At 37.5% G+C, this 25,300-nt stretch overlaps 1 long non-coding RNA gene across 1 annotated transcript in view; it reads left to right on the forward strand.

Moving 5' to 3' along the window:
• Positions 1–25,300, forward strand: part of LOC114674912 (uncharacterized) — a 463,867-nt gene that overhangs the window by 277,456 nt on the left and 161,111 nt on the right. The window contains exon 2 of the long non-coding RNA XR_003726006.2: positions 19,017–19,091. This is a non-coding gene — a long non-coding RNA (uncharacterized LOC114674912). The remainder of the gene's footprint in view (positions 1–19,016; positions 19,092–25,300) is intronic.

Consider the following 25,300-nt stretch of genomic DNA (forward strand, 5'->3'; position numbering starts at 1 on the left):
AACTGTGGCCTGTGATAACTTTGGAAAATAGGAAAGGTACCTAACAAATTGCTGCACTAGGACAAAGAGATATTCATGTAAAATACTTCGGGCATTGTCCCACCCATAACACATGTATATGAGAAGGCACTGCAATAAGGCTGGGCATGGGGTTCACACCTGTAATCCCAGCACTTTGGGAGGCCAAGGTGGAAGGATCACTTGAGGTCAGGAGTTCAAGACCAGCCTGGCCAACATGGTGAAACCTCACATGTACTAAAACTACAAAAATTAGCCAGGCATGGTGGCAGGTGCCTGTAGTCCTAGCTATTTGGGAGGCTGAGGCAGGAGAATCCCTGGAATGTGGGAGGCAGAGGTTGCAGCGAGCCAAGATCGCACTACTACACTCCAGCCTGGGCTACAGAGCGAGATTCTGTCTCAAAACAAGAACAAAAAAAAAAAGAGAGAGAGAGAGAGAGAGAGAAGGCACTGCAATAAAAGGAATTAATGCAGGAAGGGTCAGTCAATTTGTAGACTGAACTTAGAGAAAACATAGAAATTCTGAGAATGGGAGGTTTGGAAAACGAGCATATGTCTTAACCCCAGGCTCTTTAAAGATTATTTGCAAAATAAGTTAAAATCTTGGGGAAAAGATCAGATCTAGTTCACTACCAGAAGTATATGGATAAAGATCAAAGCAAGGGAGTTGCAGTAATGTCCCATATTAAGATTTCTGAAATAGTTAAGATAGAGCCTGGTAGAACCTCTCTGCTGAATGCTAAGGCATTATTCTAGCACACCTTACACACCCAAAAAAGCAGTGACCGAGTCTACAGATGAAGGTGTGTCTCAAAAAGAAGTGCTATTAATAATTTGATTCCAGGACTAACATAGAATCAAATTCATAGAAGACTCTTGGAAATTTTGAGAGTTATATGACAAAAGTGTTAGTTCAAACTGGAAATGTGATTATCTTGCGTTTCCAATTAAGTGTGGACAAGAAGCAGACAGAAGTCTGTTTGAAGGGCATGTTTTCTTCTTATTGAGCAACTAAAGAGAATGGTGGAAAGAGATGATAGCTTGGAAAGTGGAGCCAAGACCCTTCAAGAACAATAGACTAGGAAGTCACTCCCAGGAAACTGACTTAATCTAGGGATAGCTCCCACCCCTAGAGTGGTGCTTTCAATATTCACAGTCATCTGAGTAATGAGTTGGATTTTCATAGGCTCATATTAAGGGAGGAGACCACCCTTTATATTGTCTTATGCCCAATTTCTGCCTCCAAAGAAAAAAAGAAGTAAAAACTAAAAGGCAGAAATGAAACCCATAGGCAGACAGCCCGGCACCACACCCTTGACCTAGTAGTTAAAGATCGACCCCTGACCTAATTGGTTATGTTATCTATAGATTACAGACATTGTATGGAAAAGCACTGTGAAAATCCCTGTCCTGTTCTGTTCGGTTCTAATTACAGGTGCAGGTGCATGCAGCCCCCAGTCACATACCCCCTGCTTGCTCAATTGATCACAACTCTGTCACATGGACACCCTTAGAGTTGTATGCCCTTAAAAGGGACAGGAATTGCTCACTCAGGGAGCTCGGTTTTTGGAGACTTGAGTCTGCCAATGCTCCCAGCTGAATAAAGCCCTTTCCTTCTACAGTTTGGTGTCTGAGGAGTTCTTGTCTGTGGCTTGTCCTGCTACAATATGGCCAACTCTTCAATCTGTGTAGTTTGTGAAACAGAAAACAAATGGTTATAATTTGTCATTTTGTATTTTCTAGTGCTTTATGAATTTTGTAAACATATGTCTATTTTTTTAAGTATCAGTGTTATCTGGATGGGGATATTAAAAGTCATTTTTTATTTTCTTCATTGTGCTTTTGCATCTCAAAAAGTAAATTCAAGTTATTATTGATATAGGAGCTAAATAGAAATTATTTAGGCAGATAGTGAGGGTAACAGAGCCCTTGGTAAGGTTTTCCTTTTAATTAAAAGCAGCCCCAAATCACTGCTTTTCCAGAAAAGAAAAAGCAGCCTGAAAAATCAAGCTGCAAGCATAGATAAGCAAGCTGGAAGCTTGCATAGATGAATGCCAGCAGCTGTGCCAATAGAAAAGGGATACCTGGAAGCCAGGTATACTCAGCATAGACATTCCCTCTTCCCTTTTCTTTGTGTGCCACATGTGCTGTAAAAGAAGCAGGCAACATGGCTTCGACCAGGTAGAGACCCAATTTGCATAATAAAAGATTAGGGTGGTATGGCCAGCTTCTTCTCATATTATGTAAATGGCACACCTGGTCCAACCAATCCTCTGTGCCCAACATCTTGCTGCATGAGGGGAGATCCATCCGGAACCCATTCCCTCTGCACGAAAGAACTTTTCTATTAAACTCCCACTCTTAAACTCACTCCTTATGTGCCCACGTCCTCAGTTTTCTTGGTGTGAGGCCACGAACCTCGGGTATTACCCCAGACAAATGATGCCACTTCATTATTAAAGAGCATAACTAATGTACAAGAAATTCTAATTCTAGGATCTTCTATTGAAACATTTCAGACAACTAGGTAAATTAAAGGAAAAATATCTGATGTAACATTTTAGAAAAAAAAAAATCCTTTATTGCCTCAAAGTTGAGGACCAGAACTTTTGAGTTTAAAGACTAGGTACACAAACTACTCTGTAGTCATTACAGTGATCTCGATGCATTATTATTGTCATGAGTATATGTTTCTCATATCATACTAAGTAGTAAAAAGGAAGTTTATCCATTAGCACATGTAACTATGATCCAGTTTTTGAATTGTACATGTTTATAGATATGTAACTACTCAGGCAATAGTTTGGATTCACAGAAAAATGTGTAAAATCTTAAGAAGTGGTTCACTCTCAAAGAAGAAACTGTGGCCATTTGCGTTTTCACTTTTGGTTTTTCATATCTATGTTTTCTAATTTTATTACAAAACATGTAGAAACAAATGAGAAATCTTTTGTAAAGCCCCTATATATACTTCTAAGTTAATTACATTTTATAAAAATAAATTGATGAGATAAATTGTGTTGTGATGTTAGACACATTCAGCAAAAGTAAAACAAATCTAATTAAATTTACTCTGAATCCTGAACTCTGCATATAATTAGAAACCAATATGAATATTTAATATTAAATAAATTAGAAAAAGGGGCCAGGCACAACGGCTCATGCCTGTAATCCCAGCACTTTGGGAGGCCAAGGTGGGCAGATCACCCGAGGTCAGGCATTCGAGACCAGCCTGACCAGCCTGGCCAACATGGCAAAACCCTATCTCTACTAAAGATACAAAAAATTAGCCAGGCATGGCGGCGAGTGCCTGTAATCCCAGCTACTTGTGAGGCTGAGAGAATCGTTTCAACTCAGGAGGTGGAGATTTCAGTGAGCTTAGATTGTGCCACTACACTCCAGCCTGGGTGACAGAGTGAGACTCCGTCTCAAAAAAAAAAAAAAAGAAAGAATTTACATATTAATTCTACAGATGAAAATGAAAAATAGCTTTATTTTAAAATGTAAAATTTAGTGTTAGACATAATGAGTTATTAAGTAAAGCGTTTGTTGTATCTGTGCATTTATTAAAATGATTAAAGTTGCCATCTAAATGAAGTGATTATTCATCAGACAGTGACTAATTGGTTGGAATTTTATTTGCTGCAATGTAGACTCTCCATACATAAAGATACATGGAAACACATTTGCCTATGTGAGGATATATAGCTACACATGAAAGCATATCTAAGTTTATCAAGACACAAGGAAATATATTTCCATACATGAAAATATATCTCCATAAATAGAGATACATTATAGTTATATCGCTGCACATTGAGATATGCCTCCATAAATAAATAAACACACAGATTTATATTCATCCGTCAACATACATGCATATACATCTCCATATATGAAGATATGATTCTGTAAATATGCATGAAGATATAGCTTCATGCAGGAAGACATAACTTGCTGGAAAGAACAGCAGCTCCATCCATTAGCTCCCATCTTAAAATTATTGAAAGATCCCTGGAACCAAAGTTAATCAAGTGGTTTCTTATTTAGAGTCTCAAAGGTGAAGCAAAACCAAATCTGTCATCTTAGTGTAGTGCCATCTCCCTCCAGGATAAAGGATTCTTCTTTTCTTCTAAGGGCTTGGAGAAAGAGAGAGAAAGAAAAGTGCAGATTGACATGGCCTTTGATAACCAGGATTCGGAGTGATGCTGACATCCTGACCTCCCCGTCTGGCAGGGATGTAGTTTCATGGCTTTGCCTGATAACGAAGTGTTGTCTCATCCATAGGTGCGGAAAGCAGGCCAAAGCCTGAATGAGGTTGGTGTAAAGCAATCATTTTCACTTGAGGAGATCCAATGACCTGCAATTTAGTGAACTGTGATAACTTGTCTGAATTTTAAGTATTTGTGTTTCTGAGCATCAGTTCATTCTTGAAACTAACTGAGCAAACCTGTGGTCAAGCAGGATTCTCTTATAGGGTATAAAAACAGGTTGACACTCTTAGGGGATGGCGAGCATTGCTCACTGCAATGAATATCGTTCACCTTTAACCTAATCATGAGTAAATGTCCACAATTACACTGCTCTCTCTCTTCTCCTGAGCAAGTCCTACATCTTCACCATCACCTCATCCTCCTCCCCTCAGCATCCACTTGCTTCTCCTTCTTACATCAATATGATTATCATCACAATTAGTGGCTGCCTACTATGTAGATGCAGTTGTGCAAGTGTGCTGTAACTTGGAAACTTCCGTTTCAAAACCGACCTTTATTTTTAGCCCAAATTAAGGCTCTGTTTGCATTAATGGGGTTCTTTGAGCTCCCCAACCACCACAGGATTGATGAGCGGTTTGGCTTCCACCAAGATTATTCCAAGAGAACAGAACAGAACCCAGAATGACATCTGGTGTAGTTTCATGATTCTGTCCCTTTGACCCCCACCATTTCCCATTCTCCTCCAAAAAAGAAATTCATTTTTATGATGACATTGGCTTTTCTTTACTTCTTTACTTTTTTTATATTTTGTTTTTTCTTGAGACAGGGTCTTGCTGTCTCCCAGGCAGGACTACAGTGGTGCAATGATAGCTGGCTGCAGCCTCAGCCTCCGGGGCTCAAGCAACTCTCCTGTACCAGCCCCCTGAGTACCTGGGACTATAAGCGTGTGCCACCACGCCTAGCTAATTTTTGTTTATTTTTCATAGAGAGGAGGTCTCGTTATGTTTCCCAGGTTTGTCTAGAATTTCCTGGACTCAGTCTTCCTGACTTAGCCTGCCAGAGTGCTGGAATTGCAGGTGTAAGCCACTGTTCCTAGCTCTTTTTTCTTTTCATCTTAAATTTAAAGAACAAAGCCCTCTGTGCTGAAATCTCCTCCACTTCCTACTTCTCTAATTTAATATTTTTCATATCAGAATTATATTATTGTTACCAGTAACACCAATCTAGTTATTCATTTATACTTGTAAATTAATGATATGATGACAAAGTCCTGGGCATAATTTATTTCCTTATTGCTTATGGATAACAAGAGATAATATCCTTTTATAAAAATGAGCCTCCTGTTTTGCTTTTTGTCGTGGATGAGAAAAATCAGCTCTTTGCCCCTTTGAATGTGATGTTCTTTACCTGGTGCCCATTTTCTCATATGTAAGAACTAAGTAAAGCAAAACACATGGCCACATTCCTTAGCTACTCACAAAGATTTCTAAGTCAAATAAGGCTGTAAGCGAGTCACATAGACCAATACATCCAAAGAGCTCAGGAAGAAGCAACTATGCTTCATGGATATGAGGGTGAAATCCATCCACTGTATTGATCCTTATTATCTCAAACAAAAGCAACAATTCACTTCTTAGTTTTCAAAGAATCGCCAACCTATCATTATAATTCATCAAATAAAATAGCACCGTTTCTATTGATGTAGCAGATACATAAAAGTCAGATAAACGTGCCTTCTTAGTGTCAAATGCATCCATTTATTTCTCTACACTGAATTGCATAAAGAAGACTTTTTTGAAACAAACAGGAAGTATTGACTGTCTTAAAGGAGCTCTACTGATAAGCTGGCACAGTCAAATGCAGACCAAAAAGAAAGATTAAATTAAATAACTGTCAAAGTGTTCCTTGGAGAACCAAATGGCAGAATGAAAGCTTGTGTTTGTGAAGAGCTGCGTGGAGAGATGCGGACCACCAGGACGGCCAAACAGAAGGCACCCTGCATGCTGCACGTGACTTCCCACCCAAGTGTTAGCTGAGAGGCTAGCTCAGAATGGTGCTGGCGACAGCAGCGAGGCTTATGTGATCATCCATTGTTAAGTATCAGGCTTCTGAGGCAGGATAGGTAGTCAAGGAAGTGTCCATGTTCTCGGGACACAGCAACCATGGTGACCATACAATGAACACAATAAACTTCAGCATTTGCATTGTCATTGAGCTCATTCAAGCTAAGCTATCTTCAATAGGGACTTTCCCTTCTAGAGAGCATGTGCATTTTGATTTTACCTGTCTTCAAACTGATCCTTTGCTCATTTTAATAGTAAAAAGCACACCCCTGGATGGAGATATAAGATGCTAATGAGACAGGCGATGTATGAATAAGCATGCACAGCTACTGCGCATGTGCACCCAGAGGACCACCCAGAACATGCTTACTCGTAACACCTCTCCCAACTCCTGATGAATAATCATGGAAGACTCCCATACAGGGAGTCGCCCTAGTGCCAGTCTTTGCTGTCTCATCCTTACGAGCAGCCCGCCCTGAATCCTCTCTCTCTCAGGGTGTACTGTCCATTCTGCACCTAACTTTCAACATATTATTTTTCTTTTACAATAAATTACTCTATGCAACACCTCCTTTGTTGTGTGTCTCTCATTTAAATTCTTTCAAACTAAGAAGAACCAAGGTATCACATCGGCCATCAGAACCTCCTTTCCTGAGATACAGGATTCTTGTAGGGGCTTTAATATCCATCGCCCTACCCATCACCACATTACAAAAGGGCTTTTGGTGATGCTTTTGTTTTCCTACTGGTGAATCTCATTCCATGGTTTCCAAAGCATCAATGTATAATAGAACCATAGTACATAACACAAAGGTAGGCCTGTTGCTTATTTGGCTGTTCTTGGCAGGGATAGCCACTGGCTTAGTAAAGCCTTTTTAGCTTTGTCCCCTGAGGATATTCTTGGTCATGGCAATCTGCTGATGTGCTCCACACATGAATGAGTTTCACTGGCTTCTGACATTTGACGGTTCTACAGTGCTGACTTGGACAAGCCTACCTGGCTTCACTAAACACAAAGAAAGCCTGGGCCCTCATGAAGAGAAGTTAATGAAGGAGAACAGGCGAGGCCTGTTTTCCCTTTTCCATTGAAAACCATCTTTAGAGAAATTTATATGTGCCGTTGATGTAGTCAGTACATGCTGCTATAACAAACTGCCATGGACTGGGTGGCTCAAATGCCAGACATTTATTTCTCATAGTGTTAGAGCTGGAAGGTCCTAGATCAAGGCCCCACCAGATGCAGTGCCTGGTGAAGACCCACTTTGTTTGCACATAGTGCTCTTCTTACTGCATTCTCAAGTGGCAGAGAGTAGGAAGCAGAAAGCAAGCCATTGCATATTACTTTTTAAGGCACTCATCCCTTTCATGGGGCTCCACCCTGATGACCTCATTACCTCCCAAAGGCCCCACCTTCTAATACCATCACCTTGGAGGTTAGGATTTCCACATTTGGATTTGGTGGGGGACAGACATTCAGACCAGAGCAGCCATGCGGGGCCGTCTCCACACACTGCCTCGCGTTTCTAGACTTATTGACTTCTGTTGTGGTGTCTCTGACCTATCCCTGGGCTCTTCTGATCTTCACTCAACTCAGACTAAAATGAAAGCAATCTTCTACTCAGATGGCAGGAGAAAGAGCAACCCATTTCATCTGGCAGGTGGAAAGAAGCACACTATTAAATCGTGGAACGTTGAGACACTCATCATCTAAGTTCAGTTGCAGTGCTCAGAACTCCTGGTTCCTTCCATCAACCCATTTTCCTAATATTCTAGAGGTATAAATCTACATGGTTTGAGCCTGAATATTTTAGTGGTTTCAGCCAACTGATATTTTTCAAATAATTTTTATCCCAATTACATAAACCTATATTTAATGATTATGTATAATAGTTGTCTTAATGAAAATTATTTCTTTTCCTAGTTTTATTCCACTCCTTTCTAAAACACACATGAAAGGACAGTAGCCCTCTACTCTTTGTTTTGTTATTGTTGTTGTTGTTTTGATTTGTTTTTGAGAGAGTCTGTCTCCCAGGCTGGAGTGCAGTGTCACCATCTGAGCTCACTGTAACCTCCCCTTCTTGGGCTCAAGCAATTCTCCTGCCTCAGCCTCCAGGGTACCTGGGACTACAGGTGCGCATCACCACCATGCCCAGCTAAATTTATATTTTTAGTAGAGATGGGGTTTCACCATGTTGGCCAGGCTGGTCTCAAACTCCTGACCTCAAGTGATCCACCTGCCTCGGCCTCCCAAAGTGCTGGGATTACAGGCATGAGTCACCATGCCTGGCTTTCCTCTACTGCGTAATCAAGCAAAACAGTCTGAACATTGGGTAGTGGAACCAGAAATTTTATTTTATACATTTTATATATGAAGTGTATTTTATATGAATTTTATAAATGTAAAAGAGAGTATATTGGTTTTGAGCTCACAAAATAAAGAACTAATGAGAAAACCTATATTTAAAATTTTACCTCCAGAGTCAATTATGTTTTAATTTTCTGTCCTAGCAAATTTAATCCAATCTAGCCCCTACCACTAACTGCTGCTTTAGCCAATACCATACATGAACTGCCTAGTTAAGCTCAATTAACCCATAAAATCATGAAATAATAAAATTATTGTTTTAATAGAATGCCACTATAGTTAATAAAAAAATGTATCCTATCATTTAAAAATGCTAAGAGAGTAGATCTGAGATGTTTTCACTACAAGGATTTGATAGGTATGTGAGATAACACATATGTTAATTAGCTCAATTTAGCCATTCCACAATGTACACACATTTCAAAGCAACGTGTTGTACACCACAAATATATACAATTTTTATTTGTCCGTTAGAAAAAAATAATTTTTAAAAAAGAAGGAAGAAACTTGGAAAATAATAAACACCAAGTGTTGGGCCGGATTACACCACCACAGTTAACAAGCAAACTTCTTCACTACCAAGTTAGCATGCCTAACCTCAAGCAAGACAGTATCTAAGTAGCTTTGCAGATGCTGTTTCCTCTGCCGGAAATAAACTTCCATCGTTTTGTTTTTGTTTGTTTGGTTTGTTTTGTTCTGAGACGGAGTCTCTCTCTGTCGCCCAGGCTGGAGTGCAGTGGCTCAGTCTCGGCTCACTGCCAGCTCCGCCTCCCGGATTCACACCATTCTCCTGCCTCAGCCTCCCGAGTAGCTGGGACTACAGGCGCCCGCCACCTCGCCCGGCTAATTTTTTTGTATTTTTAGTAGAGATGGGGTTTCACAGTGTGTTAGCCAGGATGATCTCGATCTCCTGACCTTGTGATATGCCCGCCTCGGCCTTCCAAAGTGCTGGGATTACAGGCGTGAGCCACCGTGCCTGGCCTACTTCCATCTTTATCTGCATGGAAAAAGCCTATTTGTCACTAGCGTGCTGAAGCCTAACCTCACTCCCCTCTGTGCCTTTACAATCTTGATATATATAGGTAGGTAGACAGATAGGTAGATGGGCAGGTAGATAGCTATGGATGGATGGATTGATAGATAAGATGGATGGATAGATGATAGATTTATAGATAAAAATGTATGGATACATAATACATAGAGTTATAGATAGATAGATAGATAGATAGATAGATAGATAGATAGATAGGTAGATAGATAGATAGATAGATAGGATAGCTTAGATGGATAGATAGGATGGATATATAGATGACAGATTAGATAGATAGATAGATAGATAGATAGATAGATAGATAGATAGAGTAAATAGATGATAGATTAGATAGATAGGTAGATAGATAGATAGATAGACAGACAGATAGACAGACAGATAGATAGATTATAGAGATATAGAGAAAGATGGATCAGTAGTAGATCTTTCTGTTGAGACTGCAGTGATTTGTTTATAGGTCCGATGTGCTCGTTTTTAACTTTTTTATCCCCACTGCTCAACAACCTTTGGTGATTCAATGAACAAACTTTGTTTTTAGAATTTTTCAGAGGCTTTATGTGGACATTTTTGTAACAAGAAACATGCAACCTGTATTATAGAATCACTCACTACCAAATATATGTTACAAATAGTTTAAATGTATGCTGCCCATTCATTAAATATGTTTCACATCCATTTGAGGTGCCTATGAATGGAGGTGGGAATAGGTAAGGAACTTGACACAGATGTATAACCAGCTTTAACATTTAATTTAGTTGTTAAAGTCGGTTAAGTTTTTAACATCCATTTGAGTTATTTTTGGGGATAAAACATTTAAAATTAAATTAAGTCATTAATGATTTAAGTTACTAAATTAAGTAATTAATGATTCATCATTGAGGAGGTGCTGGTTCATTTCTGTGATCTGAGTAAATGTTACAGTGATGTACAGAATCACTTCCCATCAAATGTGTGTTATTCATACAGGGTGACTTTAAAACATTCTCCCTATGATGTTTCGATCCCTGATAAAATCAGTCTGTGTGTGTGTGTGTCCCTCTGTTTCTGTTTGCGTGTCTCTCTCTCCATCTTTCCTTTTCATCTCTCATTCCCTTTCCCTGTTTCTTTCCTTCTCTCTCCATCTTACTTCTCCCCCTCCACACCCTCTTTCATCTTGACAATCAGAGAGATAAGATAGGTAACTGTTTTTACCATATTACTAAGGGGCCAGTATTTTAAGTCTAAATTGTGATTCCTGTGAAACTTGCTATTTTTTGTTTATTTATTTAGACTTCCTATATATTTTTGACCATTGAAACTCACTTGTTTCTCCAAAGATGTTTGGATTTTCTGCAATATGAGAAACCACACATTTTCTTAACTTACATGCTCTGAAGACAGAGTGCTGACTACTAATTTGTTATCCTCGGCTTCCACCCTGGCTAGCTGCAATGTACTGCATAAGAGATAAAGTTATTCTTAAGAAATTCATAAGAAAAATTTATAAGAACTAACAAAGTTACTCTACTACATAACATTGAAATATTTCAGTAACAAATCTTAAGAAATAACAAAGAGAGGTACTAAATATCATCTGCTTGCCTTTGGCCTCTTTGTAAAAACAAAATTCCTACATTTTCCACATAAGCAGGATCATTGTTAAAAACAAACAAATAATTAAGTGGAAAATTATCAGCCTTTTAAATAAATCTGTTTGCATAGATGTGCACTAACTGTGCAGAAGGTAATTCTATCAGTAAAATATCAACAGTAAAATCTCTAAGTCCTCGGTTTTGTGTTTATTGGATCCCTAAAGATAAAGGGGAGAACTTTCATTCTTAAGGAAGACTCACAGCGTAAATCAAGTAAAAACACAAATTCTTAGACTCACAGAACTTTAGAACATATGAACACTTGAAGAAATGTTAAAAATTTTCTAAACTAAATCAATGCCTTTGTTTGGAAATTTTCTGTTATATCCCTGTTATATGTATATCCAACTTTGAACAGTTCCAGGAATGAGGACCTTTAAATTCCTGGAAAGTTATAACTTTAAGTGGTTAAAGAACAGAATTACTTTTCAACATATAACTGGTATTGGAAAAACAGCATCTTGTCGTCTCACAGTTTTCAGACACAAATATGTCAGAAAAAAAATTACACAAACTTTATATAAATTAGTGCAAATTATTTTTTTCATAATCATTTATTTGAAATTCATAATGGCTACAATATGATAGTCAATATAAATCCAACATTAATAGTGAAATTTTCATGCTATTTGAAAAAGTTCAAGAAACCACTCAGACTCCAGCAGTGTAATGATTGATAACTTGGACAATAAATCCTTTGTAGACTAGTCAGTTGAAAACTGCACTGAGAATACTGTCTCTAAAGATGAAAATAAGAAAAACTAAAGTTACATCAAAGATAAAGTCATGAGGTCATCAGTTACAAAGAGAATGGGACATAAATTCTTGCATAAAACCATGTAATAGAAGTCTATTAGGGATGACCATAAGGGAAGAGTTGGAAGTCTTGAATGTATATACTTTAAGCATGTTCTTGTCTGAAAAATTGAGAATAAATTAAATCTTTACGGTTATTTTCATTTAAAAAAGTTTTATGCCTATGTCACCACCATAATACACTTATTTTAGCTCAGAGACTGACACATACTATACACTCAGAGAATATTTATTGAAACAATGAGTGAAATGGAGATTTACATGGTGGCAACCTCAAGGTAGATAAAATGAAGATAATATAATAAATATTGAACTGAAATGAAAGGGTTAAGTGTCATGGTTTGATGTTTTTAAAGTGGTCTTTGTTGGAAGACCTACATGCAATATAATCAGTGTCCCTAAGAAGGCAAATTGAGGTAAGAGTTTGTAATTGAAGGTATCTGCTGTCAGAGAGCTTGAGGCTACTAATATAGAAGACCTATTTAGTTTTCAACTATAATTGAGGATGTTAAAAATCATACCGTGCTCCTCAAACGTTAATGTGAAACTTATGTAAGTTACCCTGTTATAAATTTATTTCTCAGCCTCTTAGTTATTTCCTGTTATTTTAGTCTTCAGACAAGATGAAATTCAATCATTTAAAAATAAATTTACATCTAGGCCACTACACAAACTCAAAATTCTGAAATTACTTTTCAGAATGCTGAAAACACTTATTCTTGGCTTCTGTTGAAAATGTGTCAAGATAATTCTTTCATGTAGGGCAAGATATTAGAATTACTTTTTACTATTATTTAGAACCTCTCAATATTACACTGAGAGGTATGGGCACCAACTTAGCCTGCACAGTTTGTAAACCATCAAGGTAAGAGGGGAAATTTTAACTCTCATCCAATACCAGAAAGAGTTGATTAATTCAGCAGGACACATGTGGATTGTGGCCACTAAAATGGTACCCTTAGAAGCTGTGATGTTAGAATGAGGCACACTGTTTGGCCACACAGAATCATATTAGATGTCTTAAGTATCTATATAAGCTGTGGTTGTAATGGATGAACATTAAAAAAAGTATTCAAAAGAGAAGGATGCTGCTTATAGATAAGTAACATCTATCACTTGGTGTTTCTGCTTGGCATGAATATCATGAACTTGACTTGCATGTTTAGTTAATGTGCAGCTTGAACACAGGTGCATAGGCTATGGACTGTTCCCTTTTTAGTGTTTGCATATATAACAACTGACTACAAAAAAGGGGTTTAACACAGCAAAGGGGATTTGGAAAAATTCATCCTGGATGATACATCTCCATCCGCAATGTCATGCCACACTTTTCTGGTCACTGTGTGTGCATGTGCATACATCTATATATTGCATTTATTAAATTTGCAAGAATAGTTTAAGTGTCTGAGAAAGTATGTTTAGTAATCAAAAATTGAAGGAAGCTTAACATATTAAGTGAGGCTTAAAACATTTAATGCATGCTAAATAATTACACTTGTTAATGTAGACATAATTAAAAATCTCCTTTAAAGGTAATTATAAAATGTCCTAGATTTCTATTTAAAATAATAGTTATGATGCAAATTAAAAGCATAAGGGTGATTAAGGCAAACCAGTATTTTGAATTTATAACCATAATAAATTGAATATTAATATTTAAAATCAAAGTAACTTCTGTATAATCTATGTACAAAATTCATCCCCCGGGGCACCAAAAACTCATTATCATCTTTTCCTTTCAGTGCCTGATTTTAAGTTGCAAAGGGCCAGGGAACCTACCTACTGGTAAAAGTTTCTATTGACATAGATTAAGAAGATTTTGCAATAGCTGTGGAAGTTCACTGTCGACATGCAATTGACATGTCCATTAGGAAATTTTCATATTTATAGGAATTTATAGTGCTTAAAGATATTTGTCTTCTGGACTATAAAATGGGTTTTGTGATTGTCATTTTAAATGGGGAGCTAAGTAATTTCACATGCTTATAATTTCAGCTGAATTATTACTGTAGTTATAATGGAATTATAAGACAATTTGAACAGAATCAACAGTATCAAATACTGCTAAGTAAGTGAAGATTGAGAAGTGACCAAAAAATTAATGATGTGGAAGTTGTCAGTGACCTGGAAAAAGACAGTTTTGATGGAGTATTCGGTGGAAAGCCTGAAAAAAAAATAGTTTTAAAAAAGAGTGGGGAGAAAAGAATGGAAATAGTGAGTACACACAACTTCTTAATTTTTATTTTCTGAAAAAGAGTAGAAATAAGGAATGGTGCTTGGTAGGGATGTGTGAATAAATTAAAAATTAACCATCATGAGCTTTAAGTAGAATCTAGCAGATGAGCAATCATATTGGAAAGTAAATAATTCACTTTCATAATTAAAAAAAAAACTGGATGAATACCTCAAATGACTTTGCTATGAGACCTAACTAGTGCCTTTCTGATATCTTCAAGGTAAATATTTTCTCATCGTTAACCTTTGACCTTTATAGAAAGGTCTCTTATCAATTAATTCATAAAAATTCTAAAATGACTATTAACAATTTCTAGGAATTAAAAATGCTATTTTTATACTTCTGTTGGCTTGTTTTATTTGCTTATTTGCTTTTATTTGCTTTTCCATTCCTTGGAAACCAAGCAGGATTTTCTTTTTCTTTTTCTTTTTCTTTTTTTTTATACTTTAAGTTCTACAGTACATGTGCACAACGTGCAGGTTTGTTACATATGTATACATGTGCCATGTTGGTGTGCTGCACCCATTAACTCATTATTTACATTAGGTATATCTCCTAATGCTATCCCTCCCCCTCCCCACTCCCCACAATAGGCCCCGGTGTGTGATGTTCCCCTTCCTGTGCCCAAGTGATCTCATTGTTCAATTCCCATCTATGAGTGAGAACATGTGGGGTTTGATTTTCTGTTCTTGCGATAGTTTGCTGAGAATGATGGTTTCCAGCTGCATCCATGTCCCTACAAAGGACACGAACTCATCCTTTTTTATGGCTGCATAGTATTCCATGGTGTATATGTGCCACATTTTCTTAATCTAGTCTGTCACTGATGGACATTTGGGTTGGTTCCAAGTCTTTGCTATTGTGAGTAGTGCTGCAATAAACATACGTGTGCATGTGTCTTTATAGCAGCATGATTTATAATCCTTTGGGTATATCCCCAGTAATGGGATGGCTGGGTCAAATGGTATTTCTAGTTCTAGATCCTTGAGGAATCGCCACACTGTTTTCCACAATGGTTGAACTAGTTTACAGTCCCACCAACAGTGTAAAAGTGTTCCTATTTCTCCACATCCTCTCTAGCACCTGTTGTTTCCTGATTTTTTAATGATTGCCATTCTAACTGGTGTGAGATGGTATCTCATTGTGGTTTTGATTTGCATTTCTGTGATGGCGAGTGATGATGAGCATTTTTTCATGTGTCTGCTAGCTGTATTAATGTCTTCTTTTGAGAAGTGTCTGTTCATATCTTTTGCCCACTTTTTGATGGGGTTGTTTGTTTTTTTTCTTGTAAATTTGTTTGAGTTCTTTGTAGGTTCTGGATATTAGCCCTTTGTCAGATGAGTAGATTGCAAAAATTTCCTCCCATTCTGTAGGTTGCCTGTTCACTCTGATGGTAGTCTCTTTTGCTGTGCAGAAGCTCTTTAGTTTAATTAGATCCCATTTGTCAATTTTGGCTTTTGTTGCCGTTGCTTTTGGTGTTTTAGACATGAAGTCCTTGCCCATGCCGATGTCCTGAATGGTATTACCTAGGTTTTCTTCTATGGTTTTTATAGTTTTAGGTCTAACATTTAAGTCTCTAATCCATCTTAAATTAATTTTTGTATAAGGAGTAGGGAAAGGATCCAGTTTCAGCTTTCTACTTATGGCTAGCCAATTTTCCTAGCACCGTTTATTAAATAGGGAATCTTTTCCCCATTTCTTGTTTTTGTCAGGTTTGTCAAAGATCAGATGGCTGTAGATGTCTGGTATTATTTCTGAGGACTCTGTTCTGTTCCATTGGTCTATATCTCTGTTTTGGTACCAGTACCATGCTGTTTTGGTTACTGTAGCCTTATAGTATAGTTTGAAGTCAGGTAGCGTGATGCCTCCAGCTTTATTCTTTTGGCTTAGGATTGTCTTGGCAATGCATTCATCCATTCTTTTTTCAAGGTTTTTAGTTTCCTTGTGCTGGTTACGTAGTTCCTCCTTTAGCTCTGAGAAGTTTGATCGACTGAAGCCTTCTTCTCTCAACTCGTCAAAGTCATTCTCCGTCCAGCTTTGTTCCATTGCTGGCAATGAGCTGCATTCCTTTGGAGGGGGAGATGTGCTCTGATTTTTTGAATTTCCAGCTTTTCTGCACTGCTTTTCCCCCATCTTTGTGGTTTTATCTGCCTTTCGTCTTTGATAATGGTGATGTACTGATGGCATTTTGGTGTGGGTATCCTTTCTGTTTGTTAGTTTTCCTTCTTACAGTCAGTACCCTCAGCTGCAGGTCTGTTGGAGTTTGCTTGAGGTCCACTCCAGACCCTGTTTGCCTGGGTATCAGCAGCGGAGGCTGCAGAAGATAGAATATTGCTGAACAGCGAGTGTTGCTGAACAGCGAGTGTTGCTGTCTGATTCTTGCTCTGGAAGCTTCGTCTCAGAGGTGTACCCAGCCATGTGAGGTGTGAGGTGTCGGTCTGCACCTAGTGTGGGATGTCTCCCAGTTAGGCTACTCAGGGGTCAGGGACCCACTTGAGCAGGCAGTCTGTCCATTCTCAGATCTCAACCTCTGTGCTGGGTCAATCACTGCTCTCTTCAAAGCTGTCAGACAAGGACATTTACATCTGCAGAGGTTTCTGCTGCTTTTTGTTTAGCTATGCCCTGTCCCCAGAGGTGGAGTCTACAGAGGCAGGCAGGCCTCCTTGAGCTGAGGTGGGCTCCACCCAATTCAAGCTTCCCAGAGGCTTTGTTTACCTACCTAAGCCTCAGCAATGGTGGGCGCCCCTCCGCCAGCCTCACTGCCGCCTTGCAGTTAGATCTCCGACTGCTGTGCTAGCAATGAGGGAGGCTCTGTGGGCTTGGGACCCTCTGGGCCAGTTGTGGGATATAATCTCCTGGTGTGCCGTTTGCTAAGACCCTTGGTAAAGTGCAGTATTAGGGTGGGAGTTACCCGATTTTCCAGGTGTTGTGTGTCTCAGTTTCCCTTGGTTAGGAAAAGGAATTCCCTTCCCCCTTGCACTTCCCAGGTGAGGCAATGCCTCGCCCTGCTTCAGCTCTCGCTGGTCGGGCTGCACCCGCTGATCAGCACCGACTGTCCAACATGCCCCAGTGAGATGAACCCAGTACCTCAGTGAAAATGCAGAAATCACCAGTCTTTTGTGTCGCTCACACTGGGAGCTAGAGGCTGCAGCTGTTCTTCCTATTTGGCTATCTTGGGCGCCCCCCCTTTTTTTAAATTTCTGTAGGTTTTTGGAGAACAGGTGGTAGTTGGTTACATGAATAAGTTCTTTAGTGGTGATTTGTGAGATTTTGGTGTAGCCATCATCCGAGCAGTATACATTGAACCCATTAGTAGTTCTTTATCCCTCACCCCCTTCCCACCATTTTCCCTTGAATCCCCAAAGTCCATTATATCATTATTTTGCCTTTGCATCTTCAAAACTTAGCTCCCACTTATGAGTGAGAACATACGATGTTTCGTTTTCCATTTCTGAGTTACTTCACTTAGAATAATACTATCCAATCCCATCCAGGTTGCTGTGAATGCCGTTAATCCATTCCTTTTTATGGCTGAGTAGTATTCCATCATATGTATGTATGTGTGTATATATATATATATATATATATCACAATTTATTTATCCATTCAGTGATTGATGGGCTCTGGGCTGGTTTCACATTTTTGCAATTGCGAATTGTGCTGCTATAAACATTCTTGTGCAAGCATCTTTTTTCAATGCTACTTTCTTTACTTCCTCTCTTCTTTCCTTCTGCCCCTTCCTCCCTCCTCTCCTTCCTTCCTTTCTCCCTTCCCCTGCTTGCCCTTCTTTCCCTTCCTTCCTTCTTTCCTTTCTTCCCCTTCCTTCCTTCCTCCCTCTTCCTCTTCCTCTTCCTCTCTCTCTCTCTCCTCTCTCTCTCTCTCTTTCTTCATAATAACTTAGGTCAAGCACCCTGACTCAAGATAAACCTCCTCCGCAAGAGGTCACTTGAAACATGAAGACAGGGTTTATATGTTTCAATCAGACAGCAGGAAACTCCTGACCAAATACATTCTGAGGACTGACTTATGTAGAGCAAAACGTGTGTGGGTAAAGGAAAAACTTGAGCACCTAGAGTCCTGGATAGGATATTATAATAAGATTGGATCCTACAGAAGGGAGGGGAGAGATGGGGAAGTGAAGTGCAATAGAAGGAGGCACAGAAAGAGAGTGGAAAAGATGACCACTGAGAGCATTCTTGATTTATTTGGCCACATTTTAAGGAGAGATTAGCAGTGCTTCATGGGAGTTATCTGCACATCAACTTTGCCACACAAACCAGGCCACCTGCAAGCCCCATCTCTTTTTTGTGGAGGTGAGAGTTCATAGGGTCCTTAAGAGTTCCCCTTGGAAGCAAGCTATGCCATTAATCCGTCACTAATGGGCTGAAAATTTAGTCCTAATAATCCCCTGTTTAAAATGCTGCATATATCACAAAATTGATAGCTTGGCTACTTCATTTTACTATATAGATCTATAGAGAGATACTTAATTTATCTGTAGCTGAAATTTTCCAATTTCAATGTTTTTGATGATGTCAGTTATCATTCTGAAACTATCCTCGTATTATCACCCATAGTGCCATGCCAATGAATTTGCTTCTTATTTTCTTTTTTCTTCCTAGCACTTACAAATTCATAAACTATTACTACTGAAGACAAGTTAAGAGATTGTGTCCTCCAAACTCATCATTTTTCAGGTAAGGAAACCTACGTTCAGAGATGTTACCCTGACAGCTCCAAGAATGTAGAAGTTGTTTATAGCAGAAGATAGCTCATATTTTCTCTAGGCCATGTCAAATGGAAAAATCATATATGAATGACGTTTCATTTTTTCCATTATATGATTGCAGACTGAATGGATCACAGTTTTTTTAAAATCACGTCTAAATTATACTCTTTGAAGATGTTCATTAAGTTCAAACTGCACACAATTCACAGTAGTAAGTTCAACGTCAAAGTTACAGAATATTTAAATTTAAAAACATCATTGTTCTCACACCCTAAGATCACTTTTTAATGATTTTTAAATATTAACTTGGAATTATGTTTTAAATACTAGAAATTATATTCTTTATGAAATATTTTTGCCTGTGTCTTCATTTAACACTATGTTGGCATCATTTTCCATAATGACAAATAAGCTTCAGAATGATAAATTATAAATTAATCCTTGTATTTTGATCAACATTCCAGAACCTTTTCTATGAATCTCTTTTTTATGCACTTTGTAATTTTTACTGTCACAAATATATTCATACACATATCTTCTGGTTAGTTGAAATGATTTCTTTTTGAGAAAGGTTTAGGAAGGAGATTTCTGTGTTAATGTTTCAAAACCATGGCTAGAACAGCATGGTTCAGGACAGAGGAGCCCATCAATAAGGAAAGGCCCTCCTTTCAGCTTCATCTCATCCCTCCACCAATGTGTGACCTCAACTAATTATTTAGCCTTTTCAACTTCAGTGTTCTTCTTATTAAAGTGGGTGCAGACACACCTCTCTAATAGGAATGTTATTAGGACAGTTTACAAATAAAATATTCGGTTTAGTGTCAATATATGGTAAGTGCCCAATTAATTATGTTCAATGTTTTCTTTATGGTTCTTAAAATATTTCTTTCCAAAACTGTTATGGCATTTTCCTCTCCCACTATCCCCCTGAAATATATCTCTTTTTAAACTATTTGGATCATTTATTGGATCTAAAATGATACTTTAAGTTTGCTTTGATTTTTGATTTCTCTAATTTTCTTTGAATTATTTTTAAAGTAAATTGACCAGCTGTGATGTTATTTTTTTAAAATGTAATGCATAAGAAGATTAACCATTCTATTAATTAATCAAAACACCAGAATAATATTTTTATTCTTATTTATGAAACTTAAATGGTCCATTATAATCTCTCACTGATATTTCTGTAAGATTGTGAAGTATACACATATAATATTGGATCCTAGACATTTGGAATTCAGAAAAACAAAAGAAAAACAACAACCTGAATCAAAAAACCCAGAGAATCTGAAGACATTGTAGAACTTTCTCCCCTTCCATTTGGAAAACGTTAGAGATACTATCAAATAATGGGTCAATAGTGTACTGTATCCATGCAGGGATATTTAGATCACCTATGTATAATGGCAATTTCAAGAGTCATGGCTCAATTTTGTGAACTAGACAATTCTGGTAATTGTAAGAGCAGTAGATGAAGCTGATGTCTCACATGCTGAACATATGCTACTTAAACACATAGCCGTCATTCCTGGTGCTTTCTACAAAAAATATTTCGTCTCATTAAAAATGACTGTTGGCCGGGCACTGTGGCTCACACATGTAATTCCTGCACTTTGGGAGGCTGAGTGAGGCAGGTGGATCACCTGTGTTCAGGAGTTCGAGACCAGCCTGGCCAACATGGTGAAACCCCATCTCTACTAAAAATACAAAAATTAGCCGGGTGTGGTGGCAGATGCCTGTAATCCCAGCTACTCGGGAGGCTAAGGTGAGAGAATCGCTTGAATGCAGGAGGCAGAGGTTGCTGTGAGCTGAGATCACGTCACTACACTCCAGCCTGGGTGACAGAGCAAGACTCTGCCTCAAAAAATAAAAAATAAAAGTGACCCCTGATAGTTAAATAAAGGTAAGGAGAGGAATCAGAAAATCATCCATGCCCTGCCATAATTAAGGTTTGTGAACATTTAGATGTCTTTCTCCTCTATTTTAAAATATGCATAGGTTTTACCAAATGGGCTCCTGTTTTATGTTTTGTGGTCATAGTTATTCGTACCTCCTGGAACAGCAAAAGATGGGCATTTACAGGAACCACCATTGAGGCAAATAATGTCTAATGTGGAGAGAATACAATGCCAAGTATTGTAATTGGTTTATTTTTTGTTATTTTTTATATTTTTTCTTATAAGGATATAAGGCAAAATGTGTCCCTGTGTTCAGCTGGAGATGTGTATACAGCGGTAAGACACATACACAGTTGCTGATTCTACTCTTCAGATATCTGAGTGTAATTTGTAATCCTTCCCATGGTCTACTGAGAGTGTTTTGTACTTCAATATATTTAATGCAATATCGCCGTTTCACAGATTTATTTTATTTTAAAAAGATACACAGACTTCGGTATATTGTAGTAAACAAAAGTAGAAAAATTAAGTCAGCAATTGAAGAAATAATTACATATTCTTTCCCTGAGATGTAAGCCTGCAAAATACATAAAGATATATGCTTTTCATTTGAAATAAGAAAAATAAAAGATTCTGCCTCATGATGCTCATGAAAACAATCATTTTTTTCTTTTTGGCAACGGCTTTGGAGTGGAAGCACATTACTGTCATCTCCTGAAAGAATTAAATATAAAGTGAAAACCCAGTGAAGAGGAAGAAAATGCCATATAAATTTCAAATGAAGATTTGGAACTGGATTATGATGAAAAATGTTGCTAAACCTTATGATCTCTACCTTCTTTAGTCCCTCCTTGGGAATCACGTAGCAGTGGACCCGGCCATCTAGGACTATTTGAAGTAACTTTGGGTGGCAAAGTTCAGAAGAATCAACCCTAGAGACCCTTAAATAACAATACTCAAATGGGACATATTGCCATTAAGTCTGTCCCTAACTTAAAAATGTTTAAGTAAATGCTACACACACACACACACAAAGTAATACTTTACTAATACTTTCCAGAGAGAAGGATGGAGGGGAGAAAATAAATACACATAAAGAAGACTCCTTTGATCTTTTCCAGTAATGTGGAATGCTCACTTTAATGGAACTATGATTCAAACTGCACCTATAAGAACCAGGATCAAGATCTGCATTTTCAAATGTTTGGAAATTTTCTGAAAACATCTAATTAGGTCTTGAAAATTTTCAAACATATGATTAGCTCTTGTTCACAATTCCTATAGGTACAGTTTCATTATAGTACCATTAAGTCAGAATATACGAAACTTCAGTTCGAAGGAATAAGTTCAAGAGATCTATTGGAAAACAGGGTGACTATAGTTAATAACAGGGTATTGCATTCCTGAAAATTGTTAAGAGAGTATATTTTAAATGTTCTCGCAAGAAATAATAAGTTATATTTCATATAATAAAATATATGTTCATAATAATACATATGTTAATTACCCCAGTTGAACCATTCCATAATGTATACATATTTCAAAATACGTTGCATGCAATATAAACAAATTTTATTTGGTTGATGCAAAAGTAATTGTGGTTTGCCATTAAAAGTAATGGTAGATATTACTTTTTTGTAATAAAGTAATATTTAATTAAAGGATAAATAATTAAAGGATAAATAGTTTTTTAGAATTTAAATAATCTCAACTATGCCAATGCTGAGAGAGATTAGAAAGACATGAGAAAGTCACCCAATTAAATAAGAAACCCACACTGAAATGTCTGCAAAAAACAGCACTGTCAAGATGATTTTATCATGGAGAAAAATATTCCAAAATCCAGAAAGTAATTAACTATTTGGAGAAGATGGACGAAAATGGGAAACTATTAGGTTGAAACACATTTTTACAAGTCGCTATAATTGAAAATAAACTTTACTTCTCTGTAATACTTGTTCAATTCTGTTGATTCAAGAGAAGGCCCATTTGATTTGGAAAATGAAATTTGAAAGGAATCCAGATAGTTTCATGAGTTTTTAACTGAACAGAATATTTGAAAACCCTTGCACTACAAAGAAATTTTAACAACATTGACCTGTATGCCTGATTTTAGCTTTGCTGTGGTCTTAAGGTGGTACGATCTTACAGTTTTAAATAGGCCCAGAGATATTCATTATGTGATTATGAATCACTTCCAAGGGTAAATTTTAGAGTAGGATTTAGTCATATCTATAACAACACTGATGGAGCATGTGTCAAGTTAAAGGCAAAATATTAAGAATAAGGGACAGTTCTCAGCTGACAGGAGTGAGGCAAATGTCGACAGTATTTCAGATATCATGAACCATTTGGCCAGATAGTCCAATACTCACTGAATAACATGTCACAAGTGTAGGATCTTAATAGCTGAGGTGCCTAAGGAGAATTTTTCTTTAGCTGGACTCCCCATTGGAATCAACTAAAAGGAGTTGTTTTTACAAATGCTATTGGTAGAGCACCATCCCCAGAGATTCTAATTCAATGCAGGCAGAGGGTGGAAGAGTTTGGGGAAGATGATGTCTCCATTTCTTAAAGCTTCCCCAGTTGATTTCAATATGAATCTACAGTAAAACTACCATCGTGGGTCATAACTAGAATTGTATTTTATACTTGTGTCTTTTTCTATTTCAGTTTTTATGAGACTAGCAAGACCCAGTTTAAACTATAAGGTAGAATCTGCAACTACTATAAAATATATTTGAAAAACTTCTTAGAATATTGAAGTTTAACATCACAGCGTATCTGGAGCATTCTAAATGAGCATCTTCCCGGGGAATTGACCCACAGTCATGGTCTTAAAATGTTTCGCTCACCCCCATTTTAAATTAATAAAAGGTGGCTGTGGAACTGCCAAAATCTGGTATTGGCTTTCAACTAGAGATGTCAAGTGGCTGGCTCTTGTTTCTTGTAAAGTGGCCAATATGTGGTTTGGAGCTCTGATTAGGGGAAATTCTGGTAATATTAAGAAAACATTCTCCTGTTATGTAATGGGCCAGGAATGTATACTCAAAATCCAAAAATCATCTAATAAAATGTTTTAAAACAAGTACCAAGAGGAGAATCTTCTCTTTGTTGCCTTCAGCTAGTTTAAATGAATGTATAGGCATACCTTGGAGAGATTGCAGGTTCAGTTCCAGACCACAACAATAAAGTGACTATTGCAATTAAAGCAAGTCACATGAATTTTTTGGTTTCTTGGTACATATAAAATTTATGTACCGTAGCCTATTAATTGTACAATAGCATTAGATCTAAATAACAATGTACATACCTTAATTAAAAATACTTTATTGCCCAAATGCTAATGATTATCTGAGCCTTCAGCAAGTCACATAACCTTTTTGCAGGAAAGATTTCTCTGTAGCATTTGATGTTGTTTGATATTATTTTACCCACAGTAGAACTTCTTTCACAATTGGAGTCAGTTCTCTCAAATTCTGCCTCTGCTTTATCAACTAAATTCCTGTCATATTCGAAACCCTTTATTGTTGTTTCAACAATGTTCACAGCATGTTCACCATCTGAAGAGATCACTTTCTTTGCTCATCCATAAGAAGCAACTCCTGTTTCATTCAGGTTTGATATGAGATTGCAGCAATTCAGTCCCATCTTCAGGCTCCACTTCTAATTTTAGTTCTGTTGCTGTTTCTGCCACATCTACCGTTACTTCCTCCACTTAAGCTTTGAACCCCCCAAAATCACCTATGAGGGTTGGAATCAACTTTTTCCAAACTTCTGTTGATGTTGGTAGGCTGACCTCCTCCCATGAATCACAAATGTTCTTAATAGCATCTAAGATGGTAAATCTTTTCCAGAAGGAGTTCAATTTACTTTGACCAGATCCAACAGATGAATCACTGTCTATGGTAGCTATAGCGTTATAAGATCTATTTCTTAAATAATATGAATTAAAAGTCAAAATTACTCCATAAGCTATGGACTGCAGAATTGATGTTGTGTTAGTAGGCATGAAAACAACATAAATCTCCTCATATGTCTCCATCAGAGCTCTTGGGTTACCAAGTGAATTGTCAATGAGCAGAAGTATTTTCAAAGAAATCTTTTTTTTTTTCCCCTGAGTGGTTTAAAATATTCAGTAAACCATGCTGTAAACAGATGTACTGGAGGGCTTAAAATATTCAGTAAACCATGCTGTAAACAGATGTACTGTTGTCCAGGCTTTGTTCTTCCATTTACGGAGCACAGGTAGAGTAGATTTAGCATAATTCTGAAGGAC

This window comes from Macaca mulatta, chromosome X (genome assembly GCF_049350105.2).
Source record: "Macaca mulatta isolate MMU2019108-1 chromosome X, T2T-MMU8v2.0, whole genome shotgun sequence".
Lineage (NCBI taxonomy): Eukaryota > Metazoa > Chordata > Mammalia > Primates > Cercopithecidae > Macaca > Macaca mulatta.